Raw genomic sequence first — 26893 nt, 5'->3', positions numbered from 1 at the left:
CTTTCTGATTAGGAGCAAATTCCCACTCACTCCTCATTCCTGAGCAAAATGAAACTTACTTAAAGATGTAGAAACTTTGCTGTATTAATGGCCTGCTCCACATCTTATTTATAAACTTGTTTCTTATGCATCAATCCACCTGATCAGTAAACTATCAAAAAGAAATGATACACTTACAGTATTTAGGACACAGTTTAGGACACATTTCAAGGTCTTGCTTACAAAATATTCCTTTAAGACCACCTGGTTGGCTTTTGTGAGAACAGGATACTGAGCTCAATGGACACAGTCTATATTTACTAGTGGGGATCCCGGACAAACACCCCGTCAGTTTCCCCCTCCCCCCCATGGTACAGTATAAGAAAACATTTAAACATAGTAGAATGCTATCTCTTCCTTGAAAACAGCAAATAAAACGTCAAGAGAAGTACAAATCACAGCTCCGATACCACACTCACTTTTGGAGGGGAAAAAGGATAAAACAGTGCAATACTTTTTGGGGAGGAACAAAGTAGAAGTATCCACAAGTTAACCTACAGCCCAGGCTTCCAGCGAAGATCTAACTTTTTCAGGAACTTCCCCCCTGCTGTGCTTCAAGTGACGTTTTTACATTCCCAGGCAGACCTGGTGGGGGTGTCTTCGCCCAATGCCCAATGCCTGATTTGTTTTTCCAACTCCCAATTCACTGAGACTTTCATCTCTGCAATATGTAAAGGCATTCTGAAATGTACACCCCCCCACTTAACCACAGCTTTCATTTTCAAGTCGCATGGAAGGTAGTTTGAGGTAAACCACATCAAACAGGAGTATTTCTCAAGAAGCTACAGGACACCTATGGAATTGTGGCTAACGCCATGTGTCCTCAGCTTCATACATCAACAACGAGCGTGTGCTGGAGACAGAGTGAGCAGTAATGGGCTCATTGCTTTAGCTAAGCTTCAGTGTTCTAATGAAGAGCATCACTTATTGATTGGAGGCGTTTCCTATGTAATCATTACAATATAAGCAGCACCTGCTTTATTGGTATGCACTGTTTATAGGACTTAATACCAGTCCTGACCAGCACCCTGTTATAAGTTCTCCACTGCAGGGATCAGGAAAAAACAAACCATAAATTCCTCCATGTAATATATTGTACTATTTTTCAGTTGTTTTCATTGGAAGCTGCTTTAGAAGCCAATCATGGCCGAAAAAGCAAGTTATAACCATAATAAATAAAGAAAAACAGCCACCAGTTAATTCCATTTAAAATGCTCTGAGAACATGAGTAAACAAGCTGCAACTATGAATATAAGCTACATTCTTAACCTACTCCTTCCTTAATTTAAACATGGCATGTTGGAGCAACTGAATAATCATAGCAATCCAGATTATCATATGGAGTAAATTATTAAATTAACAGAAGTGCTGCCAATCCACACAATGAAGTTAAAACTAATAAATATGGCAAATCTAACCAACCAACTACAGAAACCGTAGAGGTCAGATTCAGATTCTCCACGATAGTAAAATGCTGTTTAACTCCACAGAGCTCAGATGTCGATGCCAAGTTTTTTGAAATTTCAACTGACCCATATTAATTGTTCAATGGAGTACAATAAACAACTTCATTTTTCAGTAGGATTATTGAAGTAATAAAGTATAATGCTCCTTTGCAGCAATTGTGGTCACTCATATTATTCTAGCTATCATAAATGTGGACTATGTTCTCATGCCAAATGCTCCCTATGAGCTTTTGGAAGAAAGAAAATATTGTGACATTTACTCCTTCATGCATGTGTGCTAATTCCTAATAAAATTAATAGACATTATGCCAGGGATTAGATCACAATTAGCATGTTCCAAAAAGAATTTCAGTTTTAAAATGAATTAATTCTGCATTCTTATAATAATTCTTCTACCTTGAGGCACCAATTCTATTATAGCTTAATGGTCTCCAAATCTGTTTAAAATGTTTTTCATCATAGAAAGAAAACCTCAAATCTACCATTAAATTGCGCTTCACTCATCAAAATACAAAAGCCTATTTTTTATATAAAAAAGGAAGAAAAAGAATCCACATATGAAAACATCATTAAAGATATTCCAATCAAAATCCTGCAGTCTGATTCACACTTGGGGGGAAAATGTAGAGTAAATCAACCAATGCTAATATCACTTTATGTGCAACAGTATAATGTATAATGAAGGGTTCAGTGAACTATGCCATGAACATTAGATTGTTAGATTTGTTCAGGACCTAAAAAGTTGAAACTTGAATATGGTCATTAAGTGAATGAATCTCAGTTAAAATAAAAATAAAAAATCCCAAAACCCATAGTACAATGCAGGGTGCATCTTTGCAAGCCACTGAAGTCTCTGAGACCCATTTCCTACTGTGTACTTCCTGCAATTCAATGCTGGGAATTATGGAAGACTCTGGAGTGGCTTGGATCCTGTTAGATCCAAGATGTTATACTGTTATTATGGGACCTATACTGTGGGAGGCAGTGGAAGACAGAAGTGCCTGGCGTGCTCTGGTCCATGGGGTCACGAAGAGTGAGACACAACTAAACGACTAAACAACAACAACAACAACTGGAGTGGCTTGGATCCTGTTAGATCCAAGATGTTATACTGTTATTATGGGACCTATAGCAAGCAATACCTATATGTCAATGTTTAGTAGTTGATGTCCCCACACAAGAACTGTTAGGTTGTACAGTGGTACCTCTGGATGCAAACGGGATCCGTTCCAGAGCCCCATTCACATCCTGAAGCGAATGCAACCCGCGTCTGTGGGTCACGATTTGCCGCGTCTGCGCATGCGCATGACATCATTTTGAGCGTCTGTGCATGCGCGAGTGGCGAAACCCAGAAGTAACGTGTTCCATTACTTCCGGGTTGCCATGGAGCGTAACCTGAAAATGCTCAACCTGAAGCATATTTAACCCGAGGTATGACTGTAGAAACACCAGTACTCACAGCCGCAGGTACAACAGTGGTTCTTGAAAGCTTTACTGTAGTTCCTTAGAGAACATCTCACCAGGAAGAAATTATGACATAAATGCATTGCTTGCCAGGGTTGGAGGGATCCATGTATGTTGCTTCGTCCTCTGAGGAACTGCCTGGAGATCTAACTCTTAGGAATACCTGTATTCAGCAACACAGATAGACCTACCTCAACCATGGTCTGGTCCCTTCCAGGCTTTTTTGAGGTAAGTGGGTGGGTGAATCAGGATAATAAAAACTGTATCTTCCTGAGATTTACATCAGCAATGTTAAACTCCTGTTTTTGCAATCATGCGCTTGCACTTTTTAATACTACTACGCAACATTTAACATCCTTCACGTTTCTTGGCAGATGCAACGTGTTAGGCTGTTAAAGAGTCAAACAGTAAGCAGGGGGTGTGACTTTCAAGCATGCTTTTTAAATAAAGGGCACCTATCCCCTAAGCCCAAATAGCTAGGGAGAACATTTTTAAGCTTATAGGCCCTGAATCCCACAGTGTGCCCTTTAAAATTGGGCAGAAGAAACAGATTGCCGTTAGTCTAAACTGCTATTTTGACAAGCTCACACCTCTGTACCATACGGTGAAAAAATCTAGAACACCAGCAGTCCTGCCTTGTGTTCACAAGGACTGCTGGCCAATGTGGACAGGAGGCCCCAATGGATGCATAAACAGGAACGACATTGGTAGGGAAATGGGCCCTCTTGCAGCAGTTTAACCGCCTTGTTTGTAACCAGGAGATGTTTAAAAATTCTGAAAATGTGCATACAAATAAAATTCCACTCAGTGGGTAGTTTGCCAGATGCAAAGGTGCAGAAAACAGAAAAAGGCAACTGAAATGAACCTCCTGTCACTTAGGGACATTTGCTCAAAGTCCCCCCAAAAACCCGGAGCTGGCAGTTGGGGAAATAAAGGTTGGCTTTAGTTCTTTCAGACCCTTATTTAAAGTCTGTTTGGCAAACGATAACACAATATTAAATTATAGTGCTCTAGAATTAAATTATTGCTAGACAGGCTTCATGGGAAAAATGGAAGAAATGACAGTATTTAACACAAAAAAAATCCTGCATGGTTCTTAACATCCCTGAGGTATAATTATTTTATTCTTGCAGCTTCAGCTAGGCTCAGATGGTTGATTAATAATGTGAACTTATATATAACATATATATTTGTGACCGCAAGTTTTTTTTCATATTCTTTTTCATTCTGGACAATTCTCGGAGAGGAAACCTAAAATCCCGACAGTCTGATTCTCAAATACAGACTAGGGAAAGGTTACATTTTTGGAACATCTGTAATCATTTGTGTGCATTGCAGAGTTAATTAGCTGTGTATGGGTTTTATGAAGCTCACTTCATTTCTCTCTCTTGTTATAGATAGAATTTGTGTTTTGCATTCCTTAAGCCTTTTATAGTTTCCCTGTGGATTGTCAGGGGGGTGGAGATGGGGCTCAACGCCCTGAAATCGTCCTTTAAAGCCAAAGGAAAATAGGTAGACATTCTTTTTCAACTTGCAGTGTGCATAAGAAGAGTGAATATTACTAAGCTTTTATATCTTACAGTTCACCTTTTCTATACCACTGACAGATTAATCTAAAAAGAATGAAGGAGTTATTCCTCTGCCAGAGGAACATAAAAATTCAGAATGTACTGTGGTCTGCATTTGGTCTTCAAAATTATCAGCTAACGGCTGCATCTCAGGTGTATTTTGCTTGTGCCAGATATGGGATAAATGACGATGATAAAAATAATTTATATACCATGTTTCATTTCAAGAGGAAATATCAGACTGTAAGTATGAATTCTGGACTCAGTCATTTCAAAATAAAGATCATTTGAGAATTAACATACCTGGTGGAAGAGATATTCTATGGACTTTTTTTATTGAGCTTACACACCTTTTGAACATTGGTGTTTCCGGGGCATTTCACTCTCTCTCTCTCTCTCTCTCTCTCTCTCTCTCTCTATATATATATATATTAAGGAACAATAAAGCCATTGAAAATCCTGCTTCACCATTGTAAAGACAGATTTTTTTTTTTCTACCTTCAAAGGCTTGGGCTGCCTTTAAAAGAAAATGTCCTTTGCAAGATGATCACAAGATCAGCATTTCCTGCTCCAAGAAACGAACAGGCTTCACTTTTGACATTTATTTTTCCATACGTGTTTCAGCACTTCTGCATCATCAGGAACCAATTACATTATGACGGGGATTTACTGAAGTGACATTATCTGTTAATAGCTGACAACAGATGGCAGTCTCTCCCAACTTGGCTTTAAGAATAAGCCACCAATATTTCCTAGCATGTTAACCGGTGCTGGCGTTTGATTAGGATAGTCTGTGTAAATAGCAAGTTGTTGGGAAAATAGCCCCACGTTCATCTCTGAACAAATTGCATTCCACTATCATTTTTCAAAGTTCAAGGGGAAAGTGTTAAGTGAGAGGCTGAGGCTGATAAGACAAATCCCACAGAGAAAAATAAGAATTTAGTTGCATAAAAGGAGGATTTCCAAGGAATATATTCAGCTGCCACTGTTATTTTCAGGCACAGCTGAAGCTGTAAAAATTGTTCTCTTCAGAAAGCAGCCAAAATGACCTATAACTACAGATAATAAAACTGCAGATCGGGGTGGCTACCATTTTTTTTGACTGCATTCGCTTTTGACCAACCCTCTAGAAACCTCATTCTAATGATGGGTGTGACCAAAAGTACGGGAAACACATCCTTCCTTCTCAGGTGGATCCGTGCAAATCAGCTGAGAAGCTTATCGCTCCTTCCCCAAATATCAAATAATCAATCTGATAATTGGAGAGGCAATTTTGCATCCCTAATAGGCTCCTGAGCTTGACAAAGAGATCTAAACCGTTCCATACACCCCAGTGCCATAGCTATTTGAATGTGTTCCTGTTTGTCACTCCTGCCAAAATTAGTGGAGTCTTGGGAGGGTGGAGAAAAATTTATATACTGCGCACACAAACATTTTCTGAGGTGCATCTGATTGAAGGCTGGTTAATGACTCATTAACTAAAATATTAAGTGATGTCCCAATGTGCACATTTTATTTATTTAATATTTTTCCCCCAACTTCCTTCCAAATTGGAATATTATTTTCAGACAAAGTGCCAATTCCTGGAATCTTTAGATTGGATGTGGAAAAGACGCCTGTCTTGTGTCCAGGGGTGCTGGCAAGAGACTGCCAAGTGCCCAAACAAGGACTGTTGCTTCAACATCTTTCAAAGCCCTTTCCCTTTCCTTCAAACACTGAGCTAACTAGAACTGTCAGCATATGCACTTTCCAGGCATAGATGATGAACCACTAAATTTCGACACATTTCGAAAAGGCAGATATTGCATATTTATTTATCATTTACTACATTTATATTCTACCACCCTCCAAACAGCTCAAGGTGGAATTACCTAATACTTTTTCTCTCCATTATAACCTCACTACAACACATCCTATGTAGACTTACCTAGGAGTAAGCCCCTTTGAACATTTTTTAGCCATGCTGCAATTGCACATGTACTAGCTGCAAATACATTTTTGTATGGATGCCATTCAGAAAATTATATTTATATTCATATTAGATCTGCTTCAGAAATGTTTCCCTCAACTGACTCTCAGCTTTGCACTCAGTAGCACCAGCTTCTATGTTTACATGATAAGAGTTTGCTCTATTATGATAATGGAAGGAATTGATCTCCATTAATGAATACCATCAATGCCTCTGTTTGGATGTGCTTTTTGAATGTGCAATGCCATTTGCAGGGCCAAATGACCTACTAAACTGAAAAGTGAATGAATACTGAAGAAAATATTTTAACACCTTCACACACAGAGAATGTGTTAAACAGATGGGTGCCACCACCAGGGATGGTGGAGAAACTTGCTACAGGTAAACTGAGCACCAAACCTTCCCATTGGTATAAGAATTTAAGGTCTCAAATATCTAAATTAAATGTTCATAAATTTACAAGGCAAACACATACATAAGTATATAAACCACGTATTTGAAATAGTACAGGAGAGCAATCCTGAAACCATTTTGACTCTCCCAAATTGACCTCAAGTGTTTCTCTGCAAGGAGGAAGAAAATGGGAAAGCCTCTCCATTGTCTTTTGCTTACCTGTCTTTAGGGCATCTTTGTGTATGAATAGGGTGAGCCTGTGACCTGGATTCAGGAATTAAAGTATTTACCATCACCAAAGAATGGCCCGGCTGCCCAAGTACTGTAAAGCAATCACTGGCTATTGTCAGGTATCCTGGCAGACAGGATTTCTGTTGTAGACCGCCTCCTTCTGTGATGTATGTATGAAGTTTTTTGGGGTGGTCTTGAGCTACAAGATGGACAATTTCAAAAATCTATATAAGGGCTTGCACACCATGGTTCTGGGTTCCTCTTCCCTCCTGCATGTGGTGAGTGAGGACCCTGTTGCAACAGTTTAATAAAGAACATGCTTACTACTGCTTTGCTTCTCAATATTCTCTAGTTGGCCTCTGCTATTTTCTCCTGCAGATAGGGAACCCACTTAAGGACTTTATACGGGCTCTTGGATAAGGGGAAAGGAGCAGGTTTTTTCTACATCACCATAGTTTGAATGCTTGCTGCTTGCTACTTGCAGCGAGATTCTGAGGCTTTTCCAGATACAGTTAAAAAAAAAGCTTTGCAAATATGACAATGTTATTTCCAAAAAGGGGCTTTAATTGGATTTTCTAGTTAAAATAGGAGTCTGATGCCTATACTTCTGAACTACAGGTTCAATTTGAACTAAGGTGACTTCAGAAAATTTTAGGTATCCTTCTCAAGGAGGGCTCTGGTTTGCAGTCTCTGTACTGGGATGCGAAGGTGGGGTGGGTGATGCGGGTTTCTCTTTCAATATTCCAATCTATCAATGAAATGGGTCACTCATTTGCTTCACATAAAAGTTGCTATCTGCTAGTCTGTTTCCATAACCCAAGGCAACTTGAATATAAATGGCTGAGGTGAGATGGGAGGGAGGGAGGGAGGAAAATAATCAACAAAAAGTATGTTGCAGTGGTGGAAGATCTTTCAAGCTTTATCAATTTTTGGTTAACTTCTGACACAGTTCATGGCTTTAAGTTACATTCCATTCAGATTTCAAGTTTCCACATTACATAGCAGGTAAAATAAAAATCCAGCTGCATAAACTGCTTTAACTGCAGGGTGTTGGTGATCACCTTGTCACTCAGACAGAAACCCTGAGACAAGATGCATACTGGCCTGGGAAATCACCAGCTCATTTTAATAATAACAATAACAACAACAATATATATATATTTGTTAAGTTGCAACAGTCAGACCAGATCAGGAATACAGTATTAGAAAAGAGTGAAGTGAGAACTTCGGCAAAGCGTAATACTTTAGCAAATTGACAACCGAAACAATACGAAAAATCCACCTGCATCCCCACCCCACTCACACCTGGTGGCACATTTATGTATACACAGACCACTCGGATCCTAATCTACTGATATGGGACTATTTTTCTACACCAGACTAAAGGGGGTGGGGTGGAGTCCTCCTGATAATTCACCATCATTTTAGTGCTAATTTATCCTGCTATACACATGATTCCATGAAATTTTAGCTGATATACACACTTTTGCAAAGTGATTTTCTCCAATATAACACATTTTAATGTTACTTTTGCTAATATATTCATTTTTACCCTAGTTTACACATTTTTGCACATAATACTTGGTTGGGGAAGTGCATTGCAACATTTGAAGTGAAATTTTTGAAGGATGGCTGTGTTTTGATTCTTGTGTTGTTCAATTTTCATGAGGACTTCTTAATAAAATCACAAACTGATGTGAAAATGCAGAGCGCTGTATTTAAGACTGGGAAAAAGGAGAAACTGAGAAAAACCATAATTGACATATTCAGCCAACCTTAGGAAGACTAGACTGTATTTTGGTTTACATATTGCTTCACAAAGTGTGAATTGAGTTTTTTCTCCATTCATAGTTCCATCTACCACAATGTTCTCTAGCCTACTTCTGGACTCTTATCCAGGAAAGAAACTGGAAATAAGCTCTCTTGCAAAGTTCTTTAATATTTCACAACACAATTAATCTTTCATTACCCACAAACACAGTGACCTTCAAGTGTACACCAAACACACAGGAGAAACCAGTAAAAATGGGTTAAATTATTTCCTACCCTTCACTAAACATCCAGCCAGTTTATGAACAGGATCTTACTATTTCTCTAGGGAGCCAAATGAAAACAATAACACGAAGAGAGAACACTTTCAGCTGAGGCTTAGGACAAACATTCATGCCATTAGAGAACTAAGAGCTGACAACTTCTATTTCCTGATTAATCAACATTTCACACACTCGCTCTCACACACAAAACATGCAGCTCACTGCAGCCTGTGTTCTACATTTAGACATAAGAACACAGCTCAATTTCAATCCAGAATGGCTGAAAGACCCATGAATCCCTCTGACCCAGGAGGGCAACTACCAGTAACATAACATAAAGGCCCTATTTTATTACTGTGGGTAGGGTGGCCAATGTGTGTCACGTTACAGAGGACAACCTTCTATTTGAAGGGCTCTCTGGGCCAAGTCCAGTTTAAAGATTAAAAAAAGAGAATAAGAAAGAGCAAGTGCCTTGTAATGGCCCATCAACAGTTCGCACCAGCAGTGGGGGCTGACCCACTTGTATCCATAAACAAGATACTGGCTAACCAACCTTAGTCTGTTCTCAGCCAGTCCCCACCCAGTCAAGGAGCGGGTCTGCTTGTCACTGGCGTTGCCTTTCACTACAGCTGGTCTTCCTGCCTTCTGCCCTACCAGTTGCAATGGGCAGCACTCACTGCTGACCACCAGTCTTCCCTGCTATGGTAAGATGAACCATATTCCTACTTAAATTAGAATAATTCATTCTAGATTTGCATTTGTTTTCAAGGCCCACCCTAGTCCTGTATACTGGAATACTGTATACAGGACTGTATCCTGCTTTAATTGTTTTTCTTGTTGTTTTACATTTTTGTCACCCGTCTCGCCTCGGGGCCTGCTGGTGATGCGCAGGTAATAAATTGAATCATCATCATTGTCTACACATTTTAGTTTGTGTATGTAAATTCTAGGGATGCGGGTGGCACTGTGGGTTAAACCACAGAGCCTAGGACTTGCTGATCAGAAGGTCGCGGTTCGAATCCCCGTGACGGGGTGAGCTCCCGTTGCTCAGTCCCTGCTCCTGCCAACCTAGCAGTTCGAAAGCACATCAAAGTGCAAATAGATAAATAGGTACCGCTCCAGCGGGAAGGTAAACGGCGTTTCCGTGCGCTGCTCTGGTTCTCCAGAAGAGGCTTAGTCATGCTGGCCACATGACCCAGAAGCTGTATGCTGGCTCTCTCGGCCAGTAAAGTGAGATGAGCACCGCAACCCCAGAGTCGGCCACGACTGGACCTAATGGTTAGGGGTCCCTTTACCTTTACCTATGTAAATTCTACATCCACTTTTTCTGGTGATGCATTTCCTCCTTTTGGGCAATGCATAAATGACTATCCAAAGCACAGGGCTGGCTGGTAATGTGAAGGCCATGCTGGACCTCTGCCTTCTGTGCCCTTGCAATCTGTTTGGATTTGTTTTGGTGGAACTTGCACAGTAGAAATTCCTAGTGGTTGTCAGTGGGTGGGTCTTTCCTTCCTTCCTCTGAATGGGCCTATGCCTATGGCAGAGACATCCTCATTAAAACTCTAAAAAGCATAGCATGCTAGAAATGTATGCAAAGAGTCCCATGGAAATGAATGAAATCTGTGTTCTAGCACACTCACACTTTTGTGGTACTTTCTGGGACATCTGAAAGAGTTTAATACAAGTGTTTGGGATGTGTGTAGAAAGATTCCATTCATTTTTTTTGCAATCACAGATGTCTACTCAGAAGGAAGTCCATTTTTAAAAGTAGCTTACTCCCAGGTAAGTGTGTATCAAATTGCATCAATTACCTGTTACATGCAATGTGTTAGGTGGTTTTGTTCCAACCCAAAACATTTTCATCTAAATGGAATGGGTGGGAAAAGCTCTTTCATGAAACACCTAATTAAGCTAACTTTTTGTTATCATTTATCAGTTATCTCAACCTTTGAAACTAGCCCAAGTTCTGATTGCCCCGAAAAAGTATTCAACCCATGCAAGAAAACTGATCTCCTGGAAAGCTTCCAAAAATGTACAGCCTAAAATGATATAACTTTACCATATTCCATTGCAAACCTGGCATGAACATGCTGCTTAGCAAACTGTGATGAGTAACAGGAGGGACACAAGCTTTTAATGCTATCAAAACATTTAGAGTGAAAATTCAGAAAGTTTGTATATAGGGGAGGAAAACTCCCATACATATCATCCCTAAAGTATTCCAGGCCCTTTCCCCACTACTTTTGGCATCCTTAAACAGAATGACATCACAATTCCATAGTAGAAACTGTGATTGCACACATACAAAGAGAGAGAGACAGCCTGTCACTGGGGTACTCTTTGAATCCTGGCCAAACGTCAAAGGCAGATTGTTTAATGATGAACTTTCGTTCACTCTTTGATTACATCAAAGTTGCATGTGCGTTCAGGACCCTGATGAATAATACAACTTCATATATACAACTTCATAAGCTCATAGCTTTGGTTCAATAACGTGGCTTTGAAACTTAAAATACAAATCTATACCTCTGCTTTCTCCTTCACGCTCTTCCCCACTGATTGCTTGGGGCAGAGAGAGGTTCATATCTTTCTGTCTATTCTTCACTGTCCCAGAAGAACTTCATTTATCATGATCACTTTATGTGTTTGAAAATTATGTACAAAGAAGCAGGATCAAACCAACTGTCCCTGCTCCCCTAACCCCGATGCATTCATTGGTTCTGTTTTGTACAGAATCTGTGCTCTATATTTGCAACCTAGGGTGCAGAGAAAAGCAGGGAGCATCAAGTCATACATGTGTGTAGGCTGGCACTGGATACACTCTCACTGCAACCGCATCTATTCACTGTACATAATTTCCAGTTATGTGGAAAAGGGCTTACATTATTCATTTTACTTTGTTACAATACCCAATGCCTTGCACTTTCAGCCCCAAGGGGGCTTCAAGGAAGCTTACAAAAATCGAAGAACAGTATAAACACACGGCACTTAATTTGCTAATTCACAGAAACAAATACACCAGCCAAGATATTTACAAAAACTAACAGGATTGTGATCAACTAAAATATAGCTTTATCTGCCACCCATGGTTGATGGACAAGATTTTTGTGGTGCTGTTTTGAATCTGTCTTAAATATAAACATTATGAATTATAGATATGGTTCCGATATAGGAATATTACTAAATCATACTTGGTAAAATGTCTTCTTCCAAACTTATTTGGGTCTTTAGCTCGCCCAAGTACTAAAAAAAAGTCTCCAGGCAACTTGTTAAAAGATGGCTTTGAACAGACATATGGAACTGCAGCTCTCTGTAATTACTGTCATTTACGAATTACGGTCTGATTTAATCTTTACAAAATAATTTTAGATGCAGAGCTTTAATTAAACTTTCATTTTTTATAGGAATGAGCTTGATATTGTAGAAAGTCATGAAAGAACCTACATCAACCAAGTCAACAGAGATCTAAAGAGCTGCTTGGCATTAAAAAGTGGGTATTTGCCAGCAGTTACAACATAGCAATATCTGACGTACTATATTATTCAAACTTCAAATGTGGAAAACGTGGCACACATTGGTTATCACTGTAGCAATAGCACTATGAATGAAAAGCAGTAACAGAGCAGTACCAAGATATTTTAGCAAAGAATCCTGTCAATAGAATGTTGACTTTTGTGCTTATTAGCAAAGCCAGAGAGTTCTGTTATATGCCCTTGCGGTCAACCAGGGTCTTCCTCAGACATTTAGATGGCTAAAATGATAGAATCATAGAATTACAGAATTGGAAGGGATCCAGAGGATCATCTAGTCCAACCCCCTGCAATGCAGGAATATGCAGCTGTCCCATATGGGGACTGAACCTGCAACCTTGGCGTTATCAGCACCATACTCTAGCCAACAGAGCTCATAGTCTGAAGGTGAAAACACCTAAGTTAATTAATCTGTTCTTATTAGCTTAATATTTGAGCCACCTAGTTCATCTCCTTCCTGTCCCACTAGTTACTTTAACAATCCTGGCATTCCTAGGCATGTGTCTACTCTTCAGCGGCAGGCTTATCTGCTTAGTGCACCTGACGTAGGTGGGTGCAACAGGAAGAGGTCCATGTGGCATTTCTCTTCCAGACCAGAAGAGAAAAATGACTAGGACGTGTATGATTGATGTCAATGCTCATTTCATGCCAACTGAAAAAGCTTGTTTACATTACAAATACATGGAATTGCCAGCCCAAACATGTGCTTATATGAACCCTTTTTCAGGATTGTCATGTCAGTGTCACATGCCACATGCCACATGCATTACTGTGTGCAAGGATGCCCACTACCGAATACATAGGCTTGGATCCTGAGATAGGTTATGTTAGGGATGTTTGCAGAAGAAAAGTTTCCCACCCCCTTCTCCCCACTTCAGCCCCCTGAAAAGCCTCTCTGGAAGGTCAAGCCCATCCTGAAGATTGCACAGGAGGTCTTCTGGGGATGGCTGTGCTCTGAGAAGTCCAGATAAACTTATAAGAGTAACCCAAAAAGAAAATCAGTAACTGCAGTTTCCCTGGCGAATAGTTTGCACATCACCGCCATTCAGCAACTTTGGGGAAGTGTCAAGTATATCCCACAGTACATTTTCAGGACAAGCTGGCCAACTTTCCACATGAACTGACCGGAGTTCATTGGCAGACAAATCAATGTGGGATAAGTCCCATGAAGGCTGAAAGTCTGAAAGCACCTGACGTAACAAATCAACTTCTCAGATTTGATCTTGTGCGGGTTTGTTTCTGAAGGACAAAAAGAAAGTTCACATACAATGGAACTTTGCAACTGTCTTAACAAAGAAAGAGAAAACCTATTCACAAAGTTTGCTCTAACTCAACTTCTAAAGTTACTGACTGACCTCAGAAATACTGACTCACAAATGTGAGGTAATGGAAAGTATAAAAAAAAAATCAAATCAATCCCATTTCCTTTTTTCATGGTTCTGTGCTGCTATTTTTTCTCTCCCCCCCCCCCTACCCTGATCTTGGTTCACTGACTAATTTTTATCCTGAATCATACAGGACCACAACATTGGTCCCTAAAGCAAGTACATATAATGGATACCCTGCAAAGAATGGACATTGATCCACACAAACCACAGTAATTAATGACTCAGTGCTGTGGCAGGACCACAGGGCACATGTCAAGTATAGATTTGTTGATTGTATCAAGTCAGTGCTGTATCCTAAGCCCCAAAACAAATTTTATTCATTGTTTTATTGTCACGCAGCCATCATCTCGAACATTCCAGACATAGTCAGCAGACAATACTTCTCCATTCCCCTCCTTGTTTAAAGTTATATTTTAGGGTGGATATGTGTTTTTGCATGGCTGTGTCTTGCATTGCACAAACTATTCATGGATGCATTTTCATACTCATACCTTTCAACCAAATTATATTTGACTAGTTCATTTTATTATCAGCATTAGGGTTTGAATCAGGTGCTTCCTAGTCTCTGTTTGGTATTAACACACTTTATATCAAGAGTGAATGAAGTATAAAGTCAAGAGAGAAAAGGGGGAATTCTTTCTAGGCCGCAAACATGGCTCATTGGTGGCTGTTTGGTTCTTAATGATTAGCCTGGTTATAAGTGCTTCCAGGTTATAGCTGGCATTTTGCCTGGACTAAAGCATATCCTGGAAGTTGAAAAGTCTCTTTTTGTTAATCTTCCCACCCACCCATGGCTCTTCTTGCCACCTGCTTCCTTCCCAATCTTCCAACTTCCTTGTCTGCCTACGGCTTCCAATTTCCAGTTTTCTTCAGGCTTACTCCTCAGTTTTGACCTGGACCCATTACTTACTCCAGGATGACCTTGTGCTACAGTTATGCAGCTGACTTCCTAAATTCTGTTTTAATTCTCCTGTTGAGATGAGTTACAGAACTACTTACAAACTCCCATCTCAGCCTTGCCAGGATTTTAGGATCAGCATGCCATGTACTAATGTTTATCATTATTATTTTTCAATAGATGCACAATTATTGCTAATATTATTTCCTTTGAACATTTCTATTATCGCTTTAAATATATTATTTTATTTGATGCAAAAAACAAGTCATCCATGAATCTGAATTAATACTCTCCTGTTTTATAGTTTAAAGCTAGAAGTAAAAATAACTATAGACAGATGGTAACACAGATCAAGAATAAATTCTTGGATTTTTCCAAAGGGGATTACGTAACCATCAAACTAGAGTGACTACTATGTGAATCATGCCATAATTTATGGGCTGAAATAAAGGACAATTCAAACACTTGTTCTTAATTCATACAATGAAGATACCTCCCACATCTTGCCATTCCCCAAATTCACTGCAACAGATCTGTCAACACTCTCTCTTCAGTTGCTTCTGGAATGTAAAAACAGTGAGCACTACTTGGAAAATTTAAATGGAAAACTAATCAATATCAGTATATAGATATTGTTAAGTACAGCTCGATTTTCTGAGTTTTGATTAAGCATGCATGCAGGAGGATACACTACTTTGGGTTGAAAATGAAAACTAAGATAACCTAAGGAAGCTTACAGAAGGAAAGTTTCTCCACCACCACCAGTTACCTGTGTCCCTCCAAGACTGGGACGGGCTATCTTGAACCATGTGGGATGGGATGTGGAGAGCGACTAAATAAGCCACATCAATTCTGGGGACATTCTTTCTTTAGGCCAGCAGCCCCTCGCCCTGCCCCATTATTCAGCAGCAGCCCCCTATGTCCCGCAGAGTCTTGGGGTGGCAGTTTCAAGGGTTTTCACAGTGGGAGAAGGGGGCAGGAAATGTAAGGAAATTGATTTTAAGATCCAAGCATGTGACCCTTAATTGAAAAATTCTACTTTTAAACAAGGGAATTGACAGAATCTGGAAAAAAGTTGGGGGTTTTTTTGTTTTTGAAGTTAATATAAAAGTCTATATGGCCTCCAAGACACAGAAGGCAAGGCAGAGTAAGCAAAACTATATGGTTAAAATACTGGCAAACCTTTGATATATGTATAATGGGAATAGATATTGAAACGTAATAACACCGTTCTCTTGTATTCAAACTTAAAAGAAAAGTTTCTGAAAATAATGACCAGATGGCAAATCACCCTAGTCAATCTCAGGAAAATTATCAGCAGATATGACTCTATTTATTGGAAATGCAGGACACATGTTGATGCCCATTATTATCATTCATGATGGTTATGTCCCATAGCACATAATTTTTGCTTTCCATTTCAATTAAAGCGATCTCTAGCTTACATAACTCACTTTCTTTTAGCCTTTGCAATTAGATAGATAGATATGAGGTAGACATTTAATATATTAAGGTCAAGCAGCTAAGATTGCGTGTGTGTGTGTGTGTGTGTGTGCAAAGTGCTAGAAAAAAATTGAACTTCATGCAGAATTGAACATACATAAATGACCTCCATAACGGCAAAAGTGGCCAGTTACGTAAGAGGAAACTGCACACAATTATGTTTATCATCCTTCATTAGTTATTGGAACAGTAAGAATGTTGATATATAAAACAAGTTGCGTCCATTTAGAACCTTGCAGTGTGCATAGTTTATGCATGGGGAATTTTTTAAAAAATGAACAAAACTGAGGCCCATTAAAGGGATAAATTTGATTGGGCCTATATACTTTCTCATATACACACCCATAGTTTTGGCATCATCCCCCGGACACCTAGAATATCTTAACCATCCGAGCTCCTAACAGACTGCTCCCAGCAAAGATGTGTAACTAAGGGATCAAAACTCCCTATAGAATCCCAGATGTTTTACCTAACCAGATGTCCATTGGGTCACAAAAATACAGTTGTACTTCGCGTTAAGAACTTAATTCATTCCGGAGGTCTGTTCTTAACCTAAAACTGTTCTTAACCTGAGGTACCACTTTAGCTAATGGGGCCTCCCGCTGCTGCTGTGCCACCACAACGCGATTTCTGTTCTCATCCTGAAGCAAAGTTCTTAACCCAAGGTACTACTTCCGGGTTAGCGGTGTCTGTAACCTGAAGCATCTGTAACCCAAGGTACCAGTGTATCCTTTCTTCTGTCTCTTGGCCAACGTTTGCAGCAAGCTCCTCCCGAAATTCTGTCTGCTGTGTGCTGGGAGTTAGTCTGGGAACACTACATCACCTCCAACACAACTGGGTTTACTTCCAGCCATCCTGCAGAGCTGGCAATGACTATGCAGTGCAGCTTCTGACAGTGAGAAGATATTCCATGAACAAAAATCTTTTGCATCCAAGCATGCATACACATATATGTATAAATATTCCACTTCCTTGATTTTGTTTATCCTTTCTCTGGTTAGGTCTGGGTTTTCTGAGGCCAATAATTATTTCTAAATGGATAATCACGTGACTATCTTAACTCATGAAAGACATCACACACAATCAGCATCTTTCCCCCTGTATGTGTCTATTCATGTCATTGCTCCAGGGTAGCTATTTCGCTCGATTTCTTAACATTTTATTTAGCAAACAAATCACACATCCCAGTCAAATGCCACTGATTTACGTCATGTAGAAACAGATCTGAAGAAGCATAGGCAAAATAAGAGCAAACAGATGTTTGCAAACCAACCACTGTGCTAATGGAGGTAATATGGCAGCGTTTCAGAAGCAAAACATATTATATACTGAGTTGGCCAGCAGAGTTTTAAGCACAGCTGCATAACTCTGGCAAGAGACAGAACATTTCAAACTGCTATGTGGCATTATTCAATATCAAGTGAAAAAATTACAATTATCTGGTGCATAAATGGTGTCCTAACAGAAAATCGAACCATGATATTATACAACGAGGAAGTAATTTCAAAGCTGCTACCTCTACCTTTAAAAAAGCATAAAGTGGGAAATAGGGAAGATATGAGTAGTGATCACTATATCTTGCAACCATATTGCAAATCATGCCCCAGTGTTTGAAAAATGCTATTAAGTAGGGCAGCAATATGTTTGTCTACAAATACCAGCTTTTAGGTTGAATACAACCCTAGATTAGGAATGGGGAGGAAATTTGGTTCAGTTCACCATTAAAAGTGAATTGACCTAATTCACACTTCCTAAAACAGTTTGAGAAGTGACACACTCATCCTTGGAAACCGGCACTTCTCCAAATGGTATACCAGGGAAAACTGATTTGCAGAAATGAGTACAGTATTTTAGGCAAATTTCACAGAAAAGTGTGTACAGTAGGAGAAAACTGCACTAAAATGCTAATGCATTTTCATGAGGACCTTTTGAAAAAAGAATTCGCAAACTGGTGTGGAGAACTGAATTTAAGTTTGGACAAAATGGAAAACAGAGAAAGGAGGTTTATGAGATTCACCCATCCCTACTCTAGATTTAATACAACTCTGTTCTACAGTCCTTCCTCCTGAGATTTCTTGTCCTGCACCCTGCAGCAAGAAAAGATTGCCTAGCCAGAATTAAGAGCTTTAAAGTTCTATTGATTACAAAAGAAGAGTTAAGCACATTCTACTGAAATCTATAGTTAACTCTAGTTTATGCCATACATATGGGCATAACCTACCTTACAGGATTGTTGTGAGAATAAAGTCAAGTACACCATCCTTAGCTCAATGGAGGAAGGGTGTGGCACAAAAAACAAACAAGAACAAAGGCATTGCCTTGCTGAATTATAGTAAAGTGACAAGTGCATAAAAGAGCAAAATTAGTACTAGCAATGCTGAGAACAGAACAAGTCTCCAGTGTTGCTGTCTGGGCAGGATTATGAACTGGAAGGGTAGATCCCTACTTTGCAGAATGAGCAGGAGGTCTCCAGGGCTGGCTTACTACATTTTGAAATGACAGAAGTGATCCCTGCATTGCAGGGGTTTGGACTAGATGACCCTTGGTGTCCTTTCCAACTCTAAGATTCTATGATTTTAAGTACAGTCGTACCTTGGAAGTCAAACAGAATCCATTCCGGAAGTCTGTTCAGCTTCCAAAACATTCGAAAAACCAAATTGCGGCTTCTGATTGGCTGCAGGAAGCTTCTGCTGCCAATCAGAAGCCGCAGAAGACCCGTTGGACGTTCGGGTTCCAAAAGAACGTTTGCAAACCAGAACAATAACTTCTGGGTTTGCGGGAATCGGGAGCCACAGGGCGTTCGGGATCCAAGGTACGACTGTATTTCCATCTAAAAAGTGCCCCCTGCAATACTCATTCTGTTCAGAGTATAAAATTAACTAACTGCAGCACTGCAGCTTTCCCATAAAGAGCAATAGCTACAAAGAATAGAGGTTCACAGCCTGGCACATAAACAAAAATCCCAACCAGTCATATGTTAAAGCTCAGTCTGTCATATCAAAGAGATTTTCTCTCCCTTCAGCCTTGCCTCATGTTTAGACAACTATAAAGACGGTGCCTCAAGTGCCTACATGAACTCAGGAGGTCTGTTGGGACATGGCACCAGAATGCTTCATTTTCTTTTTGCTAGGGTAGCTTTCAACGATAGCGCTGCATTTCATATTTCACAAAGATTAAGTCGGAAATCAGAGAACCAAATGCCTGGTGATCAGAAATCAATTTATAAAACTAGATTTTAATTCTGCTCCACAGATTATATTGCAAGTTGAAAGCTGCCTTTCTATCAGAACTATTCAAAAATATTAATGTTTTAGTACTTAGATGAATCTTATTTAAAAATATATATTACCCAAGGCTTATGGAGGAAAGCTATAGGGTTAGCACAGTTTAAGAAACTGCATTCCCATAATACTCTGTATTATGGCTAGTTGCCTTCCTCAGAATGAATATAATAATAATAATAATCTTGTGACCTTAATTCCTTCTGAGACAGAGCAAGCTGTTATATTGTTTTTTTTCTACAGCTACCGCTTTAGGCAAAGTGGTCAGGAAAATGCTGGTATTAAGGTACATTACAGCATCCGGTCTCGCTAAAGCACAACATAAATTTTGGCTCTCTGTATGGGTCCACATTATTTCTCATTAAAATCACAATTATCATCTTCATTTATCAATATGGTATGGATATTGCATGCCTTAGATGCACATATTTTGGCTTATAAGCAGTATACAATTTTTTTTAAAAAAAATCATCTATGACTTCACCACCCAGGCTTCGCCCATCAGCTTGCCGCTGATAGGGCACATTCAAACTTCAGGAGGGCAACCCGTCAGGGAGGTGCCCCAAATGCCGGCTGCCATGGCAAAGTCATTTTCTCCCCCTGGGGATGTGAGGGGCTGCTGCACTGGGCCACAACCTCTGCCCACCTCTGGACCAGGTAAGCAGCCATTCTCATACCCCTGGTCAGATATAGGTGTTTTCTTATGACTCTATAGTCTTAAACCCAGAGAACTGCAGCTAACAGTTAAAGGGACATGACAGGAACTTGCAAAAGAGGAAGCAACAAGTAATTCACACTTCATTGTTTCACCAGTACAGTGTAAGCTGCAAGAGAGGAAGGCACACATTCCATGAAGGGAGATGCCCAAACTCCAGAGGTAGGAAAACTCCATCTTTCGCACATTATTGCAAAAAATGAGAAAGGAGAAAGTGTATCGGATCTTGCCATTTTGAACAACTCACAAAAGAGTGCAAAGTTTCTGTCCTATATAGATGTAGAAACTGGAGAAGATTACTATAGTTCAAAAGAATAATAATAAAAAACACACCCACTGAAATAATTACTGTTTTTTCAATCATCTTAATTTCTAGCACACTTAAGACACCTAGTGGCTAAACATTTGTCAGACATTGGACCAGAATGACCAAAGGAACTTCTAGATATGGTTCTGTACATAAATGGCAAAACATTATTCCTACTATAATTTCATTAATATCTCACCTTCATTAAAATATATACAAGAAATAAATTTTAAAGGATACCGCACGGAATAAAGCACATCTTAAAAATAAACTATAACAATAAAGCAACTGGTTTTGACAAAGGTTGTTAAAATGAATAGCAACAGATACACAATGAGAGTCCTGAAAACGTCTGTCTAAATAAAATGATTTTTTTCTGCCCTCCTAAAATCAGACAGCAAGAAGAGCCAAGAAATATTTCTACAGAAGCTATGCAAGGTTCATGGATGCCACAACAGAAGAGGCTCTTTCCTGGCTACTTACTTGCATTCCATAAGACCTAGTGGTACCCAAAGGAGTGTCCTTGTAGGGTAACTGAAGTCCCACACAGGTACCTATGGAGGAATGCAGTTCCTATGATACTCTGGTCCTGAACTGTTTCAGGATTTAAAAGTGTGAGAGCAAGCACACTGACCTGAGCCTAGAAGGAAACTAGAAATTGGTGAAGCTGAGAAAGCACTGGTGTTATATGGCCTGAACAGGCAGCTTCCATCATTACCATCCCAGCAGTGTGCTAATTCAGCTGAAGCTTCCAGACAATTTTCAGAGGCAGCTCCACACAAGGCCCATTGCATCAAACGAAAAGTCTGGGTTTTCTTTCAGGGCAGGATACATTTTGAGTATAAGATGATTCGTTAAAAAAAAAAAAAAAAAAACAGCTTGTGGCCACTGCCATTATAACTGAGCATCCAGGTCTTGGAAGTTAAGAAAGCCCCATTTCCATCCTTGTTTCTTCAGGAGGAGTGCAGAAAAAGGCTGAATACCTCATTCAGAATCATCACAACCCTAAATCAACATTTGATCAGAGGTTTTTACAATTAAGAAGTATACAAATTCTGTTAAATATATGCAATGCTTGTCATGTCTGAATTACACTTCAGCTTGTTTACCAGTCCAAAGCCACCAGCAGACTCCATTGCAACTACACACAATCCTGTGGACAGGGACGCTTGGAGTTGTAGTCCAATACATCTAGAGAACAACAGGTTTTCTACCATTGTTGTACTGAGACAAAGGGGTATACCTAACACTGTCCACGCAGCACACCTAATTTTTGCTACTCCACCCTAGCTACTGTAGCCTTCTGTGCCATGTTCTAGAGCAGGAGTCAGCAACCTTTTTCAGCCGTGGGGAGCCAGACTATATTTTTTTGGGGGGGGATGAACAAATTCCTATGTCCCACAAATAACCTAGAGATGCATTTTAAATAAAAGCACACATTCTGCTCATGATTCCTGGATGATTCTACTCATGATTCTACATACTGATTCCTGGACCGTCCACAGGCCGAATTTAAAAGGCGATTGGGCCGTATCTGGCCCCTAGGCCTTAGGTTGCCTACCCCTGTTCTAGAGGCTCCCCAACCCTCAGTAGGGTATCACCTTCCACAAATAGAACTGCTTTCCACTAACGCAAAGACATCATTGGATACAACCACGAGTGATTACGGCATGTTGTGAGGTCATGCTCATGTTTCCTGTGAAGCCTGTGAAGCCAAGATCCTTAAGATGTTGAAGATCCTCCATTCCAGGTGAATATGTCCACGCTGGCTTCCAGTTAGTCTAACAAAGCATGATTTATCAACATTTCTCTTTAGCCACTAATACAAATTGGATTGTTTAATATGGGTTTGGATTATTTTATTGTATTTGGTGTCAATTTCATTGGAAAGGTACTTGCACTGTTGTGCACTGCCATGGAATCATTGATGAAGGATTGTATAAAAATGTCTTACATAAATAAAACATTTTACATTAATCATTTTGGAGCACAATAAAAACCGACCCAGAAATGCATGAAGTACATTTACAGTTAGGAAACTTCTAGTTCTCAGGTTCCAGATTTTTTACTGCAGACAAATTCCATTGTAATAAATGGCATTGTACAAACATAAAGAGGTTGAAATCAGAAACACATTACTGAGCATAGTTATTATATTTGGTGGTCAGCAATCCATCAGCTTTGCGTGTAATCCCAATATTACTTTCATATACTGCCCTAGACAAAAGTTTCATTTATTTTATTTGTGCAATGCCTATGAATGCACATCAATTGGGGGGGGGGGGGGGACATTGACATAAATGATAGCCAGAAATGAAATTTCATTTCATTTCCGAAGATAGCTAAGTCACACCGCTCCTCTGCAGAAACTCTTAAAAGAAAATACATTAATTAATTCATTCTGAATTGCAGCAGTTTATTAATGCTAGATAGATATAGATATTCATGCGTGTGACTTAGATTAATAAATACATTTAAGTTGCTTCTGTCCTTTATTCTGAATTTTTATTTTAAACTCCACAGATATCATGAAGCTCCCAGTTCTATTGCCTAGTTATTATACAGGCATTCATAGATAGAAAAATACTTAGTGGTAAGAAAGGGAACATTGTGACAACACTAATACTACCAACTGCTTAACAGATACTACTTTTCAGGAATATTAACACTGTATTTTCTTTTCTCAGCACTTCATGAAATCAAAGCCTACAATACAGGTAATGTGGTTCTTCAAGGCTTATAATTAATTCTTAGAGAGAAAGAAAAACTGTATCACACTATTAAAAGCCCTGCACCTGTTTTGGAATAGTTTTTTTGTATGCCACTTGGTGCTCTAGAATACGGCTGTTTCAAAAGAAAACAGTTTAAGAATCCCTTTCACTCACAACTCTCCAGACACATCAGTCAGTCTACTGTGATGAAATAGTTGCTACTTGTTTTTTCTGCATGCAAGTACTAGGAAATGCTGTGCAGCAGAAAAAGGACACCAATGCGTGTTCTCCAAGACTGGGATTTTTACTTTTCTCCAGATTTAAGGAAAATTCCCTTGGAATTCCAAACCGAAAGATGCAATGTGCAAATCATTGTTTTTGTCCGGCAATTTCACATCTTCTCCTCCTCCCCTCCCCCCTCCCTTCAGATTCCACATCTAAGATAAGAAAGTTTGTTGTCTCTTTGGAAAAGAAAGTGCAGCATAATTAGAAGCGCATGGGGTGTCGGATAAGCCAGAACAACTGATTGCCCACACAGCTGGTGCTGAGCACAACCACTATAAACTGTCTGGAGATATTTATAACACACACACACAAGCCATTTTAGGAGATTTTTTATTTTTTAAAAAAATAAAAAATCACAGCTGCAAAGAACTAGACAATCTGATATTTACCTCCTCTGCTTTGAAAACAAAGATACTACACAAAGCTCAAATATCTTACCTCTTCCTCCATTATTCTTTTGTGTCAGTTGATTCTATTTTCCAGAAGTTCTGTTGTAAAAACTTGATAGGGGTTCTTGTGTGTGTGTGTTCCTGGTCTGTGTTGTTTCTTTTAGGACCAGCTGAACGGTTTTGTAGTCAGTTTGATTCAGGAAGCTGTGCTCTGTCCAGCCTACCAATCACTCCCACTTTGCAGGGTGTGGGCTGCCTGCTTACTTGTCTCTCTAGGCAGCTTAAACACCAGCCGGGCTGATTTAAGTCTAACAGGTTTCCTTATATACATAACTGTAAATTGCATTCCTGGAAGAAGACAGAGAAGAATAGGTAACTTAAAACTATTTTCAGTTAACTCAAGAAATGCCAAATGAGTTAATAAAATGCAATTTGCTTGGAAGCCACTACAAAATGCGTAAAACTTTGAAAGCGTGCCTTAGGGTGATGCATATTACTGCATTACATTAAACATTAGAGTAGACCCACTGAAATCAAGTAAGTCCATTGATTTCAATGGGTCTCCTTGATGAGTAAAACTACTATTGATTACCTACAGAAATTAAACAAATGTGCCTCTTTCAATAAATAGTTTTCAGTTAGTAGGGGAGATGACATTCTGAGATAAAGCAGCCACTACAAAAAAAAAGAATGCTCTTATAAAAAAAACTTTGAACTAATTTTCTTTTGGGTTATGTGTAATTAAAAGCCCTTGTAAGTGTTAAGACCACACCCTGCACCACCTTCCCCCACTCCAATCCTTCCTCTGCTATTTTGGTCCCCCCCCCCCCCATTTTTAAACCTTGCTTTTTTAACTTACAGCCAACCAGAAGTCTGGCGTATGAACTGCAGCTACAATGTGTGGGTTTCAGCACATTGTATCATTGTATTACACCCTGAAGCACCTCAATGTAAAACTTGGGTGAATTTCTGCAAAAACTGAAGTCCACCATGATGTGTAGAGAAATTGCCCAATCCATGTAGGAAGCTATTGTACATGAATATGTCAGCAGATTAATATTTCACCAGATGTAGCATTCAACCATTTAAAGTGCCTTCCATGTGACTGCTGTAGTGCTTGGGTAGGCAAACTAAGGTCCTGGGACCGGATCCGGCCCAATTGCCTTCTAAATCTGGCCCACAGACGGTCTGGGAATCAGCGTGTTTTTACATGAGTAGAATGTGTCCTTTTATTTAAAATGCTTCTCTGGGTTATTTGTGGGGCATAGGATTTTTTTTTTGGTGTGTGTGTGTTTTCAAAATATAGTCCGGCCCCCCACAAGGTCCGAGGGACAGGGGACTGGCCCACTGCTGAAAAAGTTTGCTGACCCCTGCTGTAGTGTGTGCCCTACTCTTGTCTTCCAACTACCCCTTCTCCTCCCCCCTCCCCCCATGGATATTCGGGTGACTTAGATTAGTGAAAGACTGATTCAAGCCTTGCCCCAGGCAAGTCACTATCTGCAGGCTTCAGTTGCCCATCTGCTCTGTAGGAGAGAACAACAATTGTACACTCAAAGGAAACAGAATAGTGGGTGAAATGCTGGGAATGAGAGAACAGCTGGAGGAGGTATGTTGATGGGAACATCTTGGGGGGAAAGTTGAGAGTGCCCAGAGGTCAGCCTCTCTTTCTACTGCAGCATTAGCCCATGACTCAGGAGATGCACCAGTGACAGAGACATGTTCTGACATGTGGTGACCTAAAAGGACCAGCGGAGCCTCTCTGTGCAAAAGTTTCTCTCTTACTGCCTCTGTTCTCTTCTCAAGTGGGAATATATCAAATCTCAATATCAACGCTTTATGATGTACTTCACCCAAACACTATCTTTAGTACATTTTCATGGATGCTATACTTAGCTATCATTTCCACTTCCTCAAAGATATTAATATTTGGCTTTCACGGTGCAGGAGGAGACAAGGTTAAGCTTCTGAAAGAAAAAAACACCCTAAAAATAAATAAATAATCAATGCCATATATATATATATATATATATATATATATATATATACACAATAGAAGAGGAAGTTGAAGCTTGACCAGGGAATGCATTATCTGCACAAACACATTACTCTGCATTAAAGAAGAGTCAGTTTAGATTAGATAGAGAAAAGCTTCCTAATCAGAACAACAAGGCAGTGATGGAATACCATGCCAAAAGAAGCCACAGACAGAACGGAAATGCTAACAGAAAGATTAGATAGTGCATTAAAAAAAAGGAGGCGGACACCAGATAAACCTTTGTTTTTTAACTTCATGCATGCACACACAGTCTTCTCAGTGTTCGTTCCTCATTGTTGTTAATTAAATGACGGGTCCAGTCCTAAAACCACATACTTCACTCTGTCAGAAGTCCTTAGTTAGAAGGTTCACTGAGTTAAATTTCTTTATAACATCTATCACATACAATAAACAAGTTCTCCCAAATGGGCTGGAACGTCTCTCAGATAATGTCACATTCAGAGATTTTATTTCTGCCACATCCCACCATCAAACAAGAATGTGGGAAACCTTAACAAATTAGCCCTCAGACTTATTTATTTATAGAATAAAAAATCCCCAGTCTTTCTGTCTATGAACTGGAGCAGAAAGGAGTCTGATTTCAGGCCATCTACAACTAGCATTTTTAGCTGTTATACACACACACACACACACACACACACATAAATCGACTGCTTGTTTGATCAAG

At 39.6% G+C, this 26893-nt stretch overlaps 1 protein-coding gene across 1 annotated transcript in view; it reads right to left on the bottom strand.

Moving 5' to 3' along the window:
- Positions 1 to 26893, bottom strand: part of MID1 (midline 1) — a 277016-nt gene that overhangs the window by 175027 nt on the left and 75096 nt on the right. Inside the window, exon 3 of the mRNA XM_081001339.1 lies at positions 24220 to 24518. The gene's annotated coding sequence lies outside the window, so the exon portion shown is untranslated. The remainder of the gene's footprint in view (positions 1 to 24219; positions 24519 to 26893) is intronic.

The sequence above is a fragment of the Podarcis pityusensis genome (genome assembly GCF_964106645.2).
Source record: "Podarcis pityusensis genome assembly, chromosome: 4".
Classification (NCBI taxonomy): domain Eukaryota; kingdom Metazoa; phylum Chordata; class Lepidosauria; order Squamata; family Lacertidae; genus Podarcis; species Podarcis pityusensis.
Note: the sequence above shows the minus strand (reverse complement) of the source record. Positions and strands in the feature narration are given on the sequence as shown.